General features: G+C 40.3%; 1 protein-coding gene across 42 annotated transcripts in view; it reads left to right on the top strand.

The window, feature by feature from the left end:
* ZBTB20 (zinc finger and BTB domain containing 20) overlaps window positions 1-20185 on the top strand; it is a 775662-nt gene that overhangs the window by 473120 nt on the left and 282357 nt on the right. For 4 of the 42 annotated variants that reach the window (XM_053903376.1, XM_019448029.2, XM_019448030.2 and 1 more), the window contains one exon: window positions 782-896. The exons of 33 other annotated variants lie outside the window; for them this stretch is intronic. The gene's annotated coding sequence lies outside the window, so the exon portion shown is untranslated. Of the gene's footprint in view, window positions 1-781; window positions 897-7870; window positions 8908-9301; window positions 9678-20185 lie in introns of those variants that run through there. 5 more of the 42 variants (XM_019448066.2, XM_019448062.2, XM_019448064.2 and 2 more) reach the window with 3 other exon arrangements.

Raw genomic sequence — 20185 nt, 5'->3', positions numbered from 1 at the left:
GAAAAAGATAAATGTAATTATTCCCATTTTCCTGATTAGAAACTGGACCCTAGATTTCCTGGAGTTCTATGATGAGCCAGTGAGTGAGAACACGTGGAAATCTAGGAGCTGTCATCCAGAATTGCACAGCCAACTTTCCTTGGGTGTGACAGTTTCTTTTAGCAAGTTCTGTAGGGCCCAACAGACTTCTTCCACACTGGATCCTTCCTTATTCCATGTTCAAACAGCACTTTAGCCATTGATGATTTCAGTTGTATCAATGGGGGTGGGGGTGGGGGCTGGGAGGGAAGGGTATAGGGGAAGAATGGCATGTGTACAGCAACAGATGTGATAAGTACTGTGAGATAATGTTTCTGTGAGATAGTGTTGGGCATGCATTAAAATTAGAAGAGAAGCTGGGGACTTCTTCATCGATCTAATCCATACGCATTTGAGTGTAGAGAACCAGCAGCTGTAAAGAAAGCTGCACTTATGCTAGGTGAGAACATCATTCTAAACAAGCCACCCTGAAAACTCTGCCTCCATTATTAGTATCACTAGGATTTTCCTAGCCTGCTTTCCAGAGGAGTCAGGAACATAAGAAATGTCTTTTTTTTTTTTCTTTTACAAATCTTGCAAGCAGCTCCTTGGAAACAGGTGATTATATTTCCCTCTTTACCTAAATTTTCCTAGGTAGTAAAAAAGTCATATCCGTGTTTCGCCTCATGGTTTCCTTAGTCAAAAAATTTGCATCTAAGGGCCTAGGAAAATGTTTGGCCTTCACAATTGAATGTTTAAACAGGTGCATGCTGCACTGGGCTGGCTGAGGAAAGGTAGTCGCCTCCTTCTGGAAACCCTGACGTTAAGAGAATGATTCTTGTGCCGGCTTTCACAAGTGTTTGTGAAGGAAAGTTCAGGTAATTCTTAAATCTCATTACCTGGTTACTAACCAACTGGCCTCCCTCCCATTCTGTGTTCTCATGAAGAAATTGATTTAATAGATTCAAGATATTATTAAATACATTCTGCATTAATATTATATGTCCTCTTTGAATCCAAGTGGCAATACAATAGAATTTCATTTTATAAATAACACCTTTCAAGCTAACACCACAGGGCACAGTACAAAAGAATCAAAATAGAACACAAATGCTGTAATCAAATGCAGACCCCAGGAAGGCTGATTAAAAAGGCATGTTGCTAGTAAGAGCAGCCGACAGGGTAAGTATAGTGGGTCAGAGCAGAAAAGCCTGCTGAACAGAAGGGCAAACTAAAATAAAAGGGACTCGCCCGCCTGATTCACGTGGACGTACGGCTCTCCTTTGTCATCATCTCCCTTTGGACTCAGAAATTGCAAGGGAGAGATGTGTGTGTGTGTGTGTGTGTGTGTGTGTGTGGGTGTGGGTGTTTGCTGGGGAGGTGGGGATCAAGTGTGCATAGGGTCATGAGGTTTAACCTCAATCCTCACACACAACACAAACGAAAGAACATCCTAGATACGCCTGCCTGCCTCCAACGACTGCGAGACGGCCCAACAAGGCTTGCTTGGCTCGATGATACCACTGGTTTTCAGAAAACACAACTGTGAAGAAGCAAGTAGGTCCTTCCCATAACAGTGAGGGCATTACAACTTGTGGCAAGGCCTGGGTAGAAACGGGTAAATGAGTGAGACGTGTGCTTTGTGGTCTTTGTCAATACGAGGCGATAGTCTGTGCTCCATAGTCCCTCTCCCCACAGAACTGCTTACTGTGCCTTCAGCCTCTCACCACAACAACCTTTCCTAATGTCAGAGGTTTGTGTTTTAAAACCCTACCTCTAATTAGAGAATAAAAAGTACAGCCCCCCCCCCTTTTTAATGTTTATTTAGTTTTGAGAGACAGAGAGAGACAGAGAGACAGAGAGAGAGAGAGAGATGGAATCGGCGGGGGAGGTGCAGAGAGAAAGGGAGACACAGATCCGAAGCAGGCTTCAGGCTCTGAGCTGCCAGCACAGAGCCTGACATGGGGCTTAAGCACATGAACCAAGAGATCGTGACCTGAGAAGTCAGATGCTCAACCAACTGAGCCACCCAGGCCTGCCAGATTCAAGCCTCCTTTTAAAGGAATTGAGGAATTAGGCAAAACAAGGGCAGTATTTCGGCAAGATAGCTCCCTATTCATATGCAAAACCAATTCTAAGAGTGATCACTGTGTACCTTGAAGAATGCACCACATGGGTCATTTCCTGATGCTTCTCTATTTGATATTGAGGATATGACAATATAGGACAGGAACCATAGGAAAAATTTCCTGCTAAATAGATGATACATTTTCCTGAAAACTAGCAACCTATACTTAACAGTCTCCCCAAAAAATGAGTCAACAGCAAATATGAGTTCTCGAGTCAATATAAAGAAAAGGAGAAAAAAAAGTAAAAATGATAATTAAGATAATTTTTACCTGTCTCGAAGCTGTGGGTTCTTTGTAATGGCTCTCTGATTACCCACTTAGTTAAGATTCTGGACTGGGATTACTGATGCATAAATTTAGGTCAATAGTTTAGTATTTATGTACATCTTTTTTTTTTTTTTTAATTTTTTAATTTTGTTTTATTTTTGAGACAGAGAGAGACAGAGCATGAGCAGGGTAGGGTCAGAGAGAGAGGGAGACACAGAATGTGAAGCAGGCTCCAGGCTCTGAGCTGTCAGCACAGAGCCCCACGTGGGGTTCGAAATCACGAACTGGGAGATCATGACCTGAGCCGCAGTCGGACGCCCAACTGATTGAGCCACCCAGGCACCCCTGTACATCTTTTTCTTGATCTGTAAGTTATAAACAAGTAAAACATACATGGGCATCACTTGAGGGAAAATATTATACAAATACTAGTATTTCTACTCTTATTTAATAGAATGTTATTTTCCTTAATTCTGACAGTATTTATTTAGCCGTACAGAGCTAATATATTAGTGAAGGTGAACAGAACATTGGATTGTAATCAGCAAAGTTAACTATTTTTGTAAAATATGTGAGCAAATAATGATAACTGGGCCAGTTATCAATGCATTGCCTCTCAAATCCAAATTTACCCTTCCTTACGTTCCCTAGGAAGATGTATCTGAGTTCTTTAAATATGTTTCTTTTCCCAGCTGGTGGGAGTCAGCAGGGGGTTTGGAGAGAAGTTTCAGAAGGACGTGGTTTTCCTTCCTGGTTCCTGGGTATTCCTTTAGCAGATTCCAGCAGTATACATGGTTTCTCCAGGGCCCGGCCCCTGCAGCACACACAACTGCCTTGGGGTCCAGCAGCTGAAGAACATGTAGCCTCTCCAGGGCCCACCGACCCGTAGCTTCCCTCCAGCACCCACCACACACGCCTGCACACACATGCACACGCACACGCACATGCACACACACTGGGTGGTTCGTGTAGCAGAGTGCCTCAGGTGAGACACCACCCTGCTCCCCAGAGTGCAGATGTCCGGCAAGTTCTGCCGGTACAGCTCCCCAGCAGTTTCTCTGCCAACCATTCATAAATATCCATGCCTGGTCCACCAAAATCTGGGTCCCTCTCCTGGGTTTCAGGAGACTCTTCCTTGGGCACCGTGTCCCAGCCCTAGAAGTAATGATTGCTCCTTATATTTGCTATTCTTATATAATTTAGAATTCTCTTTACTTCTTACTAGCTACTCCCTCATTACTGCAATCCGCTGTTATAGTTAATAATTCTTTATATTAAACTTTTCCTGTTCAAATTGCTATGTGGTTTCTCTCTCCTAATGGACCTGGAATAATACATACCCAAAGAATATTAGAATAATCTGTATTCTTTGGGAGTATGGGAAAGTAAATATGATAAGCCATCTCTTTATGGAATGGATTAGCGTTGGTATGGTACAAGGCACCTTCTCTAGGCCTGGCTATTAGATGAATAAAAACTTTGAGAATCTGATGCTACATTGAAAGGTGACATAATGATATGATGTTATATACTATTTTTAAGTATATGTCATGTTAAGGATCAACTTTAAAATATTTTACTTGATTTCACTGAGAATTTTTTAAATGTGAACTATATAATAAAGCAAACAACAGAAGTCTGGACTCAAAAGTGATTTGTTGTCCTTGAAAAGATGTTGCAAAATAACACTGTAATGTGAATTGGTAGATTATTAATACTAGGGTAATAATGACACCCATCCTTTACTGGGAACTCGGAAAGTCCTTAGCACTTTTTTTTAATTTATTGAATCCTCATAGCAATACAGGTGGATACTATTATTATCTCTGTTTTACCAGTGGGAAAACAGGGGCTTGGGAAGGTTAAGGAACTGGCCTAACATGATATGTGTGGTAAGTTTCAGAGACAGAACTTGAACCTAGATATCCCTATGAGCCCTGGTTCTTAGCCACTGTACTCTGCTTCCAGAACACTACCACTGAAGCAGATAGCAAGTTACCTGGGTGAACAAACACAAAAATTTGTTTTTGTTGTTTTCATCAAATATCCAGAAAAAAACAAAAACAAAAACTCTGAAGTATCCCTAGAATGTATACCACACCCTGAGATATTTCCGAGACAAGCAATCTCTTACTTTGACCCAACAAGATATGGACAAACTGGATGAATACTGGTCATCAAATCCTCAGAACCAAAGTGTTAACAGTGTATCAAAAACCTAGCAGCCTTTATTCCGAGCTGAACTGAAGGCAGATGAAATATTAACAGCAGTCCTAGCAGCACAAAATGAAATATGAGATCCTGTATCAGAAATTATTAGTAACCTGTTAAAAGAAATGCTGAAAAATGGCAGTTACCAAATTAAAACTGGGAAACAGAGCCCAAATGGGAAATTTCGAAAAGTTTGGAGGAAAATAAATGACAGATTGTCCTCTTGGCTCTTATTACTATGCCATCCTAAATCCTACTTGGCAATACATAGTGGAGGTGAAATAAGAAGTGCATCACTGCCAGTGCTGGTCCTCAAATTTGTAGTCCCAAGTGTCTGTGATGATGTCTGAGATTGATTGGAAAAGTAGTAGGAATTTGGTAGCATTTAGCTTTATCGAAATTGAAGAGTCTGGAGACTCTTATTATGAAAGGCTTCCTCTCATTTGTGAATTGGCCCCTTTGCTCCACTTTTGGATGGCTTGCTTCCTCCATGCCGAGCAATGCTAAATGCTCTACATGGGAAAGCTATTCTCCTTAAATGCCTTCAAATGTAAAGCATCTATCTGGATATGTTTGTGTTTATAACTCCAAATATCCAGCATCAAAGAGAGAGAGAGAGAGAGAGAGAGAGAGAGAGAGAGAGAAAACGGGACTACAAATACCAAATACCGGGTAGTAAATGAAGGAGATATTTTTCCATCAGTAACTGAGAGCAGAGAAATGACTGTAAGCAGAGTGGTTGAGCAGTTGATGCCAGAGAGAAAAAGGAAATGAGCTATAGGACCATAGAATCTTAGCGTTGGCAGAGACTATGGAGTTCATGTGGTCCTACCCTATCATTTTTCAATGAAGAGACTGAGACACGGGGAGTTAAGGGACTTGACTTGCCCTAGACACATAGTTGTTTACTGACAGTCAGGCAAAAAACATTTCCCAGTTCCCAGTCTGGAACTCCGTAGTTCAGCGTGCTATTGCCATCGTCTCCTGAAAATTAACACTAACCCAGCCTGGAACATAGAAGAATTCAGCATCTGTGGGGAACAAGAAACATGATGAATTTTGAGATGGAAATCAGTCTGGGAAAAGGAGAGAGGAAATGGATGATCCCGCTTGGTTGTGACTCATTGGCCAAGCTTGTGCAAGACACTTTATGTCAGTTTACTCCCCCGTGCCTTCCCACAAAAACTAATAAAATCTTTGGTTGTAATCCCCCGGGTTTATATTTATGCATTCAGATTTGATTTGCTTAGCGAACTCTCCTACGTGCAGGTTATCTCCAGGTGTAGATGGGTTTGTGGGTGGCATTGCTATTGATCCCTGTGATTTACAGGAGCCTGGCTTTCCTTCTCCAGGAGTGAAAAATGCTCCAGAGTCTTCTCCATAGGACACACCTAACTGAGGATCAGATGTATGTTCAAGATATAAGAATTATCTTCTATTAACCCTTGTATTCTATTAACCTCATGGAGAATTTGAGCAAATACACACACACACACACACACACACACACACACACACACGTATACACACACATTGGTTGTTTTTTGCTGTCGTTGTTGTTTGTTTGTTTGTTTTTACTTTAGAAGCTAAGAGTAATTTAAAGCAAACCAGTGGCAAGGAAGATACAATAAAAATGTCTCAATAGGATTCCCTGTGAAATAGCAGTACAGGTCTTTTAGACCAAATATTTTTCAGAATAGAGCAACCGGAAATGAGAGAATCAGACAGTATGATGAAAACTACAGATGGAATGCTTTGCATGAAAAGTGATTATAGGCAAGTGAGGGCTCAGGAGTGGGTAGGCGTGGAGTTGGGAAGGAGGGGGTAACTGAAATAAGAGAAGATAATGCTTGACCAGGTCTAGTAAAATATTCCCTGCCACAACCACTGTTCCATGAAGAGATTGAGCCAAGAGGCCTGAATAAACTAACCTTAAGTTCAGAGTTGCCATTATTGTGGGAGGCATCAGGGAGAGCACATCCGGATTTGTGTTACACAGTAATCACTGCTGGGTGTCAGCATTCATCAGCCAGATGGTCAGACCCACAATTAATCAATTAGGCTGGGATGATCAACTGGACTAAGTTTTCCCCTTTGGTAAAAAACCCTCATCATGCGGTCAAGGCCAATAGCACTTTTATCCTGTTGCTTTTGGAGAACCTTCTAAAAATCCCTCTTTTCTTTTTTTAGGCTTCTAGTTACTGGACACTGTTAAGCTTCAAGCTGCTTTGATAATGTAGATACCCCAAGTCAGGATTTTAACATGATAGATTCTCAACATCCTCTGTGTTCAAGTATAACGTTTAATATATCCAAATAGAAATAAACTTTTTTAAAGTAGCATCCTCTGAAGAGTGTTACGCAGCTGATTTTACTGGAGCCTTTATATTGGTTCCACTGGATTCAGTAAAACAACACTGGAAATGACTCTTTCAGTGGGCATTTACGAAGATGATATGACAATCAAATAAAAACAATAGCACTTTATTGAGTGTTTACCATGTGATGGACACTGCTATGATAAGGATTGACAAACAGTTCCTCAAGCCTTATAAATAATTCAATAAGGGTGATAACATTCCATTTCAAAGAAAAGAAAATTGAGGCTAGAAAGGTCATCTGCCCAAGGTTGAGCATTTAATAAAGATGTGTTGAAATAATTTGATCCACTGGGGCATGAGAACTAAATGCAATTTACTCTCCATTTTCTTACACATCTTACATATGTATGCAACTCTGAAGGATAACAATTAGGAACATATAGTGGGTCCTTATTATTCTACTAGTATTTCCCAACTCTGTAGATCTATTCTCTTTCCATGTTGTTCTTGCTGCACACCATCTGACTTGAGATTGCTTTCCTCCTTATTATGAGGTCATCACTATTATTTGCTGATAATTCTCAGTCTCCACCCCAGTCTCCGTATCCAGATACAGTTCCTCTAAGGTTGTTTCAGATACTAAGATTTTTCCTTATCCATTGGCTCATAGGGTGATTGCCTCCTCCCAAACAAAACGTCTGTTAGTGGTCTTTTCAAAAATTTTTTCAATGTTTATTTATTTCTGAGAGAGACAGAGTGCAAGCCGGAGGGGGGGGGGGGGCGGGTGGGCAGAAAGAGAGGGAGACAGAATCCAAAGCAGGCTCCAGGCTCTGAGCTGCCAGCCCAGAGCCCAACGCAGGGCTCGAACCCACGGATTGTGAGATCATGACCTGAGCCAAAACCGGACGCTTAACTGACTGAGCCACCCACACACCCCTGTTAGTGATTTATTTTTTATGTTGAAACTTGTTCCTCCCTCTGAGATTTTGTTCTCCCTCTCCTCTTGCTATATTGGAGGAATACTGTACAGGGAGAGATGCTGGAAAGTCCTGTTAGTGGGAGGCCTCTTTTTCTGATGTTCATCTATGCTGACCCCATGGAGTAGAAATAAGGACACAATATCATATGTCCATTGTGTTTCATCACTGAACTTGTCCCTTTCTTTTCTCTCAGCTCTTCTTTACCCCCACCCAAGTTTGACTTAAGGAGTACTTCTGTACTCTTTAGCTATTTTATGACCAGTATTTTGCAGGTTATATACAAAGACACTAGTGACTCAAATTGTACATCTTTCAGATATCAGTCTTTTATTTGTAATTACATTCTTTTAGGGAGTAGGAGGCTTCTTGCTATTTAACTGCAGTGCTTTGCTTTTATTTGTTTGTGTTGCTGCTTACCAAATTGGGAAAGCAATACCAAAATACCAGGATAGTATATAGATAACCACTGCTTTCTGAAATCAAGTTCAGGAGCACACTGGAAAACAAGGAATTCCAGAGATCTTAACGAACATCTTTTCTCCTCCAGGGCTCTGCCAGTGCCCCTTTTTTCTGCCTGGGGTACTCTGATTTGTTCTTGTTATTTTGGTAGGCAGCTGTTCTAAGTTTTTCCCTTGCTGCTCCTTTCTCTACAATCCTACAGTCTTCGCCCCAGAGCTGATGAGGCTCTTTCGTTTTGACCTGCAGTATCTCCGTGTATTGCAGGGCTGAGCCCTGCCATCTAGACTGCCTTTCTGCTTCGTTTTGCTCCTGACCTAAACCCCCCTGCTATTCCAGGCCTGGCCTCTCATGACCAGAGACTGCTGACTCATCCTGGCCTGTGCCAAGCTGTGCAGTCGCTTAGCGATGTGGACAGGAGTCGAAGGACTAGAATGAGATCACTGAACTCATTTCACTTGTTGCTTACGGTACAGTCCAGCATGAGCTGGAAATGTAGGAACCTCAGCCTCCCGAGCAGAAAGAGTAAGTAGATTACACACACTGCATCACCCAGTCCTCAACAAGCAGTGGTCGGGTGGTGGGTGGGGGCTGGCTTTCTCATGGCCGTGGCCAGGGCATTCCGGTTCATCAGGAGTGTTCCTTTGTCCTCTCTTCTTCCTCTCCTCCACAGTTGTACCCTCCCCCGCTTCCCTGAACTTCCCTTCTGAAAATGTCCGGATGGCACAGCAATGATCTGGGCAGAAATGAAATTTTGCTAATAAGCAGCCTCCGCAAGAAATCCTGGAACAGTGACACTGTTAAAACTGCTTCGTTTAGTTTGTCTACTGGGAACTCACATGAACTTCCCAACAGAATTCAAGGGGATGAAAACTCTCTTTTTTTTTTTTTTTTTTTTTTTTTTGGTTCCTTTTTTCTTCTTGATTCTCTTTTTCTTTCTGTTTTGAGGGAGGTAGTTTCAGGAGACATGGCTGCATTCTGGTGTGGTGTAAAGTTTTCCGTCGGGAGACAATAATGTACATTCCTCTGGCAGGACGGGATGGGGTTTTTTTTTGTTTCTCTTGCTGTTGTTTATTTATAAGACATTTCCTCTCAGTTAGTGGAAGTTAGATCGTAAGAGGCTCCAGTGATTTTCCTTCCACCTCCCCTCCCTAATTTCTGTGCTTCAGCACTCTGGAACACTGTGAACTCGACAAACTAATCAGAGCAGGGAGCTTAGCAGCCAGGCCTGGACACTCTCAAGAGACTGTGCTGATTCTCAGTCGACACTCCTTGGATCAGGAACCACAGTCCTGGTGAGTGGTGAGGTTCCAGAATTTGATGTGTCAAGGATTCTATTCTTGGTGTCTCTGAGGCAGTCAGGAAATAAAGGGTGTTTAAAAAAAAATACAGTTTTTTTCAAACGCTACCAAACAATCCAACGGAATGATGAAGAGTTTAGTGTGCACAGCTGAGAGCATTCTATGGACAATGGCAGAGCCTTGAGTCTGTTCTCAGGAGGATCGTGCAGGCATAGGTTTCACGCTGCCACCGATGGATGTCAGCCTTGACATGCCTAGCAGACATGCTTGTGGGAGGAGGAAGGTAGGTGAGTGTGTGAGGGCAGGGAGGTAGCTTTCGGGCTGGTAAGAGGGGGAAATGAAAGTGGGATTCATCGTGCGTTTGGAGTTTCTCTCTACCAACTTCACGCAACTCTATTCTGAGCATTTACATTCTGCTCAGAATACTTACGTACCCAGCTGAGCAGGGAAGAAACGTAGATGCATAGCAAAGGAATATTGTTAATACTGTTCTTCTAATGATCACTTTGCTAAGAACCAGTTGCTTTTAAATGTTAGGGAACCTCCCCTCACCCGACACTTGGAAAATATTATTTGTCACACCCTCTTCTTTCTTCTTCTGCATTCATGGTATCAAATAGAAGAATGCAGTGAGAATCCTTATTTGGTTCCAGGGAAATTTATCATCCTGACATAGGAAAACTAGACGACTGTCCTCACAGTATTAAACCCAAATATAGTATTGTCCTCAATATAAGAGACTGGTTGAGTGTGCTCTGGGAAGTTGTCGAAGGAATGGAATGAGGGTGGTTGCATCCTGTCTGATACAAGACTAGGAGAGGAGTCCACAGACGAACTTCCAGAGCCAATATGTGCCTTCCATGTCCTTACTGATAACTCACACTCTCCATGGAAGTGGAATTTCGGCTAGAATGTGTGTATGCCCTTTGCCATCAGGTGCCTACTTAGCTGCTTTTTCAAAGGTATTTGATCTTACCGTGTTTTCTTATCTTCTTTTCCACTTTCAAGAATCTGGCACATTCCAAAATATTAAAAGTGGAAAAACCAAACAAACAACAAAAAAAAAACCCTTGGTGGCCATAAAAAACATTTGACTGTGTGGCAGCATCTGAAGTGAATTGCTCTTTGGAAGGAGGGAGGAGTCTTTGATGTCCCCAATATGGTTCTCATAGGCTAAAACTTTCAAGAGCCACAACCCAGCCTAAGGGGCACTTACTCGATGTTCTTAAATATTTGGAAAGAGATGCTATTTTATTGTTTTAGTTGTCCTTGCTATTAACACATTGCCAGTAGATTCCTCCTAAAAGTTGAAAATGCTTTAGCAATCATTGATTTTACATTGAACCAGATGTGTACTGTGTGTGCCTGTTGTATGCACCCTTGTCCAAGCCGGTGCAGTCATCCAACGTATTACATTGGTACTTAGCTTCGGAATTTTGTTTGCTACTCTGGGCGATTCACATTCTTAACCAGGAAACTCACACATGCTCATATATCCCAAGTTCTCTACAGAGACGGACCCCTGCAACAGCCTCATCAAGGATCTGTCATGACCTCTAGAACAAAGAGTCAGGCTCCTATCACAATACCTACAATTTGTGAGGCACATCAAATCCCTCACCTGTCATTGTGACAGGAAGCAGTCTCCCAGTTTTATTAACGCCAGTGTGACAAAAGTTTAATGGTACGTAATGGTAAAGTTTGCCCGTTCAGTTAGGCATGCTAGTTATGGCCGTGCTGTTTGTATGTTATAATGTTTTCTTGGGGATTTTCCATTAGTCTCTTGTTTTCTAAAGAAAGAAGTTGAATAGAAAAATGGTGTTAAAATTTTTTAAATATGGTATAAAAAAAGTAACTAGCTTTTATCCCACTACCACCAAGACCTAACCGGGAGGCTGCACTTCCCTCAGTTAACACTCAGGCTGCAGACTCCCAGGAGAACTATCCGTAAGCCTCCGGTAAGGATGTCTATTAGGACTACACCTAAGGCAGGCTGACTCTCTAACTCTTTGAAAACATTTTAATGTTGAAATCTCCTACGTCTATATATATAATTTTCTGAGCATCTTTAGGCAGAGAATAGATAAACATGAATTTCTAAGAGTGTATCCCAAGAGATGACATTTTAAATATATAACCTGCCAGAGAGATTTTCCTTATTATTGGCAAGATCTGGAGGTCCGCGTGGCTGTGGAAGAATTCCACGGCTAAGTTTGAGTATATAAGTCAGAATATGATCAGTATATCTCTGATACACAAGTTAAGATAATGATGTATTTCTTTTGGTTTAAATGGTTGTATTATTACCTGATTTTTTTCAATGCCTATGTTATAAAACTTAATAGTGTACTACCAGTAATGCAGTTTCTCAGTGCTCATCTTGAAAAACTGAAATGTCATTTCAGAGGATGCATGTTGTAAAATGTAGATTTTCTTGCATGCATCATGTTAGCATTCACTACCCGTATGTTACATTCATTTAATTAGGCAGTCATAGTTAGACAAAAGTGACATTGCTAAATAGCAGAATTATGATCACACCAATAAGAAACTAAATTTAAAAAAGTAAATTTTTTATTTACATAAAAGTGCTTTTTATATTGATGTGAGTCCTTTAAAAAGATGCATATTTTCAAAAGTTAAAAAGAAGGGGTTGATTCATTGTTTCGTGTGATTGTGTATGTATGTTAGCTTGTAAATGCATATACTTGCATAATGACATATGTATACTCAACTATTGATAATATGACCAACTACTAGCTAGGCTTCCTTGCCTTTAAATTCAGTCCGACGTTTTATAAATTGACCTTAAGTGAACTGTAGTTGACACTTTATCATACTGACAACACAGAAATTTTGTACAAATATTTATGAAGAGTGTCTGCAAAAGGTGAGATTTGGTTAGCCAATAAGATTAGTAATTATCTTCTGACAAATATAAATGTTGGATTATAAGCCTAGATTCTATTACATACGGTTTCGAAATAATAATGGCTATATGTATAAAGTAGTTAAAATTAAGTGGAAGGAAATTAAATTGCTATTAATTATCTTAAAATTGAGAATATATTTAATGAATTTGCTTTATTTTGTAAGAATGAATCTATATACAAATGTCCCAAGTTATTCTAGGTTCTCAGTTAGTTGTACATTAAATACTTTGATGCTGTATTTACATATCAGCATCAGCAACTATAATTTTCCAGACACCTTTTCAAGACACCCAGCCATGTCATATCCTTGTCAAGTTACACTTTTTTCTCTGAAGCTTTTTATGATAACCCAAACTAAAAGTTAACTTCCCCTTCTGACACTGATGGCATTTAGAAAATCGGTTGGCCCTTATCAGATACTGCTTTGACTTGAAGTTTTTTGTATGTAGTGCCCTCCCAGTCAATGTCTAATTGCCTCATTCTAAGTGGAGGATGGAGGAATAGGTGATGAATGAATATCTATATGTCAACTCATTGACAATGTATATGTTTTACTTACAACAAAAGAAATATGTCCAGAAAACAAATCAATGAACTCTTCTATATCTGAACCCCTTAAATTCCCATATTAGATCTTCCAACTATGTGACAGCATCTGCAGCGCTTTGCCAAGGTACCTTCTCAGATTTCTACAATGCACAGGTGATTTCTGATGGGATATGGGGTTTTGAGCTTGCAGTGGTTCCATTCATTTTCCAGGACTCTTGAGGGTGGCCAAATACCCAACTTGTTATGCTCATGCAGTCTGAAAGTACCAGATCACCTAGAATATATCATATTGACCAAAGGCCTCTCCAATGTGTTAGTACTCACTTACAGTCAATCAGTGGTTCTTCCTTTCCTCAAACCCAACATCTTAGGAGCTCAGGCTGATGTCAGATGTGGAAAGGCATGAAGACTGCCTATGAATGCCCTGTGAACTAGACAGGGAAGGGGTGGGGCAGACGGACAGCATAATAAAGAGAGGGGCAAGAGGACAGGCAGCCAAATCATGTGCACTATCCTAACAAGCACTAATTAAATGCCCCCTTTTTAGGTACGATACAGCTTTAAAAAGTGCAATTGTTTCTTATGGATGAGTAGAGAAATTGGTGGGGTCTCTTGGTGCTGCTTCAGTCATTAAACCACAGCACACTAAGGAGCCTTTAGTGCTCTGGGAACATCAGAGGAGAGGAGAAATTCCAGCACCTTGAATGGCACCCTGCTGACATGAATTACATTCAGGGAGTTACTTCATATGCTACAAACCAACCCTGATAAACAACAACTAAAAGAAATCAAAATATTGTGTAAAATGTACTTTAATTAAATCTGTTGTCAATGGTCAGTCAACTTGGCAATGTGCAGACTACATCTAATTCTCTCTCCTACACAGAATTCTTTTCTAGAACTTCTAATATATATAATGAAATGTACTAGTTTCCTTTTCATCTCTTTTTATTTTCTCTACTTATCCTTTAGTAAACTGAATTCCTAGAGGTAAGCAGCCAGAGGAAGAAGGAGAAGTGATTCACATAATAGATAATTAACCCTTGAACAATGAAATGTTAACTCTCCACAGACATGCCAAAAAATAAAATGTTTTGTTGTTGAATTTGTTCTCCTTTGGGTGTTAACACATTAAGGACAACTCCATTAGCACAAACTTGGCATCAACAACCTGTTCATCCTCAAGATACAAATGCCACGCTCACCTTCCAGTTCATTCTGGCAGGATTTGTAGCATGATGTCCTCTTGGGTAGTCATGTACGAACCACTCTGAGGGGCAAAATTGTGTGAGTGCCTAATCCACTTTTGAAAATGAAAGAAAAGGATCTGCTTTATGAAAGGCACCTAATAAGGAAAGACACAAATCGTAATAAAAAGTATTAGCACCTTGCACCTCCCGTTAATTGCCTTCCTAGTCAAGAGGAACCAAAATAGTGTAATAAATGTTAGAACCACATCATGAACAGAGTGCAAAGAATTGTCTGTACCTTTTAATATTGAAATGAAAAGTGTAGCAAACCTTAAACTACCCATGCAGTCTTAATTTAGGCTCCTTACCTTTCAGTTAATTCATTTGTCTGACGAGGATAATAGTACCCACTCAGCTTACTTACCAGTGTGGTTATGAGGATCAGATTACAAAGACTGTTCTTTCAATGCATTCATTAAGCATGGATTTAACATTAATTCATTCACTCACTCATTTATTTATTAATTCAAGAAGCATTTTGAACCCCTACTCTGTGTCAGGTATTGTTCTAGAAACTAAAGATGGATGCATTTATTAACAAATATTTATGGAGGAGCACATTATGTACACCCAGTACTTTTGCAAGGGCTGGGGATACTACAGTAAACACAACAAACAGAAGTCTGTGTTCTCATAAAGCTTACATTTTAGTCAAGAGACAAAGATAATAAGCAAGTACATATGTCAAGTGTATCATGTTGAAGAGAAGAAAAGTGAAGAAGGAAAGAGAGTAAGAGTGTATCAGGGATAAGTTGTAATTTTCAACTGAAGAGAGAAGAGATGCCACATTGAGGGGGCAACATTTGAGAAAGGTGAAGAAGAAAATTTTATAGATATCTAAGCAAGAGCATTTTTGGCCATGGAACCAAGTGCAAGGGCCCTGGACAAGAATGCATCTGGCAAGTTTGAATGGTAACAGGGTAGTCTTTGTGGCAGGATCAGAGTAGGCAGGCAGAAGAATGGTGGGAGCTAAAGGAAGGGAAGCAGTGGGGACCTGGGCATGTAGGCCTTTATATGATGTGGTGAAGGTTTTGACTTTGTCAGTGAGAATACACAGATGAATAAGACATGACCTCACGTTGCTCCACGGGAGGGACAGATAGGCAGACAAGTTGGGATGATGCCATATGCTAAGTATCATAATTGAAGGATGTTCAAGGAACTTTGTAGGCACAAAAGAGTGTGTTCAGTTGAACGTACCTTGGGGCAGGGGGCAGAGAAAGCTTCACAGAAGAGCTAATAAATCCATGCTGGGCTTTGAAGGATTTTCCCAGATGGTCAGAGGGAGGAAAGGCTGAGGGGCAAAGGCACTTAAATAGGAAATAATGAGGCAGAGTTGGGGATCGGTGTCACCAATGTTTAGCAGAGGAGTGGGGAAAAATGATGCTGTAGATGTAGGCAGGGAACAATCATGTTGGGCCTTGATCACCATGCAGAGAAGTTTTAACTTCATCCTGTGGCATTTGGGGAGCTATCGAAAGTTTTAAGTAGAGAAGGTTAATGATCAAATTGTGTTATGGAAGATCGCCCTGGCAGCAGGCTGGAGGATGGATTGGAGGAATGGGAGAATGGAGGCAGGAAAATTAGGAGGCAACTGAAATTATTCAGACAGGAAACAGTGAAGCCCTGAACTAGGACAATAACTGTGGGAATAGAGAGGAGACACGTTCAAGAGATAAGAGGCAGAACGAGCACAATTTAATAACCTTTGGGCTGGGCATTGAGAGAAGAAGGCATTTTGGATTGCTCCCAGGTTTCTGCCTCATACAACTAAGCAAGAAAATCTATGAGGAGGAGGAGCAGGTTTTGTAGGCTGGAAAGCTGATACATTTGCTTTTGAATGTGTTTGTTTTGAGACATCGGGAGAATCCAGATTTCTGGTAGGCTGTTGGATTTAGTCAGGAAAACTGAAGATAGGTCAGAGATAGACATAAGTTGGACAATCATCTGAATTGTCAGCATCATGGTAGTAGTTATAATTATAGAGTGGACTCTTCTCAAAGAAAATTTATTGACAGAAAGCAAAAGGGAGCTGATCCTTAGGAGTTTACCACATTGATGGAACAGAGAGAGGAAGAGGAGCCTCAGAAAGGATGACTATTATGAGCAACTATCATAGGCCGGTCATCATGCCAAATGGTGGGGGAACCAAGATGACTGGCACCCGGATCCTGCCCCGGAAGTACCCACAGTTTGTACAAATGTAAGAGGTTATTATTACTCTTACCAGCAGCCATGGAACAGTGCTAACAGAACAGAGGAAATGCCCATGCATAACAGAGAAAGTTGTGTGGAATACTTAATTAGCATCAAGGGAGATTATTATAAAAGCAGGATCTTAGAATGTTGGCGGCATGCATTTTTGCTATACAGTTCCTTTCTGATGTCTCTAATACTTGTATGTGTATGTTCCACTGTTAGCATGGGTTCAAGCTATTGGCAAAACAAGCCAGGTGTAAATTATGGTAGAATTGAAATCGATAGCGCTTTGCAGCACTGGAGTGCCCAGTTCACATCAGGACGTGCGTCTGTGTTCACTGAAACATGGCTATCAAGTGCACCCCGAGTCATTAGATGTGTTATCCAGTGAATAACAGCATAATGATATTTTAGCAGAGCAGCCTTATGATAAATTCTGCTTTAGTGAAACTCCATATACAGAGCAATTTCTCCTGGCCGTGTACATTGCATGGCAAAGAAAGGATATCCTGCTGCGTATCAGAAGGCTGTAATTTCATTTAGGGGTTCTATTGACATCGTAAACTGCAAGAGCAGAGCTCAAGTGGCTATTTAAGTCATAGGAACTTCAAGCTAAAATTACTGCCTGGTCCTAATCGCCACCTCCAGGGGACTCCTGCCTATACATATGTGCTTTATATTTCTATCTTTGTGTCTATAAATACTCAACCACTCCAGGGGATGAGGTGATAAGCTGTCCTAAAATATGACAGGTGTCAGTCACCTTTGCAGCTACTTCAAGCTAAGGGCCAAAAGCAGCTATATTATTCATTGAAGGTCAAATGCTAAAAGGGGGCAGAAACCCTTGGCGGGTTCAGAGGTTGGGTGTTCCTGTTTTTCTGCTTCAAGATATTCTCTATCAAATGTGAGGTCGGGGTCTTCTGGAATGTTGAGGCTACAAAATAGGGATATTTGGACTTACCTGTACAACAGGGTTTACAGCCTAGAAGTCCTTGCCCCATTCTTTCCCCTCTTTGTTTGACCCAGATCACTTCTGAAAATAATAGTACTGGATAGTCTTAGTACCCAGTAAGATGCAGCTTATATAGTGCTCCATGAAAGTGATTCCCTTGATGTCTAAAGGGGACGTTATGTCTTGAGATATAGTCAAGCTGAAAATTGCAAGCAGTAATAATTGACTTGAATGTCTATGATGCTTTGGAATTGATTCCAGGAGATAAAAAAAGAAAGAATCAAAGCTAAATATGGTGTGTTTTGTTGTTGTTGTTGTTGTTGTTGTTGTTGTTGTTTTAATGAAAATTTCATGTTTATACCCCTACATTAACAATCAACTTTGTCAAGAGTAGACACTACAAAATTGGACACCAGAGTCCCAACTCCTTCAGCCATTATGGTCCTGATGTTTTATTTGGTCACTCTCATTCCTGGTTAGGATTCATCTGTCCACATGCTGTCTGAATAAGAAATTCTAGCAGAATTATCATGGTTAAGAAAAATCACAGTAATAATAGAACTTATGATTCCTCATAAGGTAAAGGTGTTCAATAGTCATCTTATTAACTCTTATGTCACCCTGTGGAGAAGTGGAGAATGAAAATGTCGAGAGCTGGACCCCCACACAGGGGCTGACTGAAACTGATATTTTCACTTTCCATATTGACCTGCCTATTGTTCTACCACTTCATCACAGTATTTCTTTATTGCTTAAGTAGTATCCTAAAAATTAAAATCTGTAAGAGCCCAATCTCTCTCATCTGTTACCATGATACTTTCATTATATGCTTGAACAACATAATATGCCATTGTTACACTTCTGAGAAGGGCTATTGCTCAAGTAAGAGTATCCTCAGAACATTTATATTTGTGGGAATGTAAAAAGTTATTATATAGACATAGACAAGTTCTGACGTGAGATAATACAATTCTTCTATTGTTCCTCTGGATTTAGGCAGCATAGCAGAGTGCTTAAGAGGGCAGAGTGCCTGGGTCCTACCACTTAGTAGCTGTGTGAATTTGGAAAAGCTGTTTAATACTCAGTGCCTCAGTTTCTTAATCTGTAAAATAGAGATGATGATACCATAATCATAAAATTATTGTGGTGAGTAAATGATCTAATGAATGTAAAATATTTCACCCAATACCTGGTACACAGGAAGCACCCAGTAAACATTGGCTGCTGTTATAATCACCAGTATCATCCTCCTCGTCATCACTTATTCCTTCCCTGTAAAGTCATGGTTAATACTTGTTAGGAAAAAACCTACACAAGCGTATGTATGCCCACATACACAAACACGCACGCACACATACCCTATCCACCTAAGATGGCTTGCTTATCCCATCTGTGGGCTTAAACTTCACCTTCACATGAATCTCAATGTCTCATTAAGCTCAATGTCATCTTAAGCAGAGAACATATAAGGAATTCATACATGGATGTGGTGGGTTGGATTCTAGTTTAGCCTTAAAAGCTGGTTTCCAGTACTTGATGCAGAATTACTCAGTTGCGGGGCTCACTCCTATTACCTACTCACTCTAGTTCCTCTCTTCTTATCACTTAAGTTCTTACTAAACTGTAGATTCTGTTAAGCATGGCCAAATCCAGGTCTATTGATCAGTTCAGCAGTATAGTTCAATAAATTTTTATGTCAGCTCAATAAATGTAGGATGGGTGAATGAATGAATGAATGAGTGAATGAATGTTCTTCTACTTCCAGCCTCTTCACTTAGGTCTTAGTCCTGGCTATCTGATGTTCTAAATGCTGACCTCATTATTTACCTAGGTCATAGTATTCACTGTCCCTCACTATTATTCTCGGTCTTCCAGTCCAAACTCTCCCAGTTAATTCTGTCTTCTTGCCTGATTTGAAACTCTCAACAAAAATTTCCAATAAATATAAGAGGCCTACCCTTCTATCTGCTTCATTTTTTCCTTCATCGTGCCATGGACATCATCTTTACAACTATGTTCTTTATGCCTCTACCTATGCCTTCTTCCCATTTGAAATTTGAATTTAATCTTACAAGTGATTCATTATCCATTCACATTTTAATCTGATGTCCTTGTTTCCAACCTTGATTTTGATCTTTGTATCATGTTGTTCACATAACCCTTTCTATATATATTATATTTTGAGGAAAATATGCTTATATCAATAATAAGTAAATGGAAGCTGATATCAAGCCATATCTGTAAGAAATAGCATTCAACAACCTTGGCAGACTTTGTGTTGTACTATTTGCTATGCCTCCCACAATGGTCCTTATCTTAGCCCCTTGATGAATTTTCAGAGATCTTATATCCTGAACTAGGTCTCAGTTGCCCTATAGCTGCTTTACCTCTGGGTTGGTGCTAACAACATCCAAATCTTAATGTAAAATTTAATTGGGCAATGTTAGCATTAGTGTAGAATGTGTCTAGTAGTAAATATCACATGTAAAAGGGGGAGGAACTAAAAGCAAAATGCAACATTGTTGCATCCAGTAAAGACCATTAACCATTATATGTTGATATATTTATTGTGTTCTCTTTATTATCACTATTTGTCAGACTCTTAAACGGGAAGAGTTA

The sequence above is a fragment of the Panthera pardus genome, unplaced genomic scaffold, assembly GCF_024362965.1.
Source record: "Panthera pardus isolate Hobbes unplaced genomic scaffold, ASM2436296v1 HiC_scaffold_16, whole genome shotgun sequence".
Lineage (NCBI taxonomy): Eukaryota > Metazoa > Chordata > Mammalia > Carnivora > Felidae > Panthera > Panthera pardus.
The sequence above is the reverse complement of the archived record's forward strand: the minus strand, read 5'-3'. Positions and strand labels throughout refer to the sequence as shown.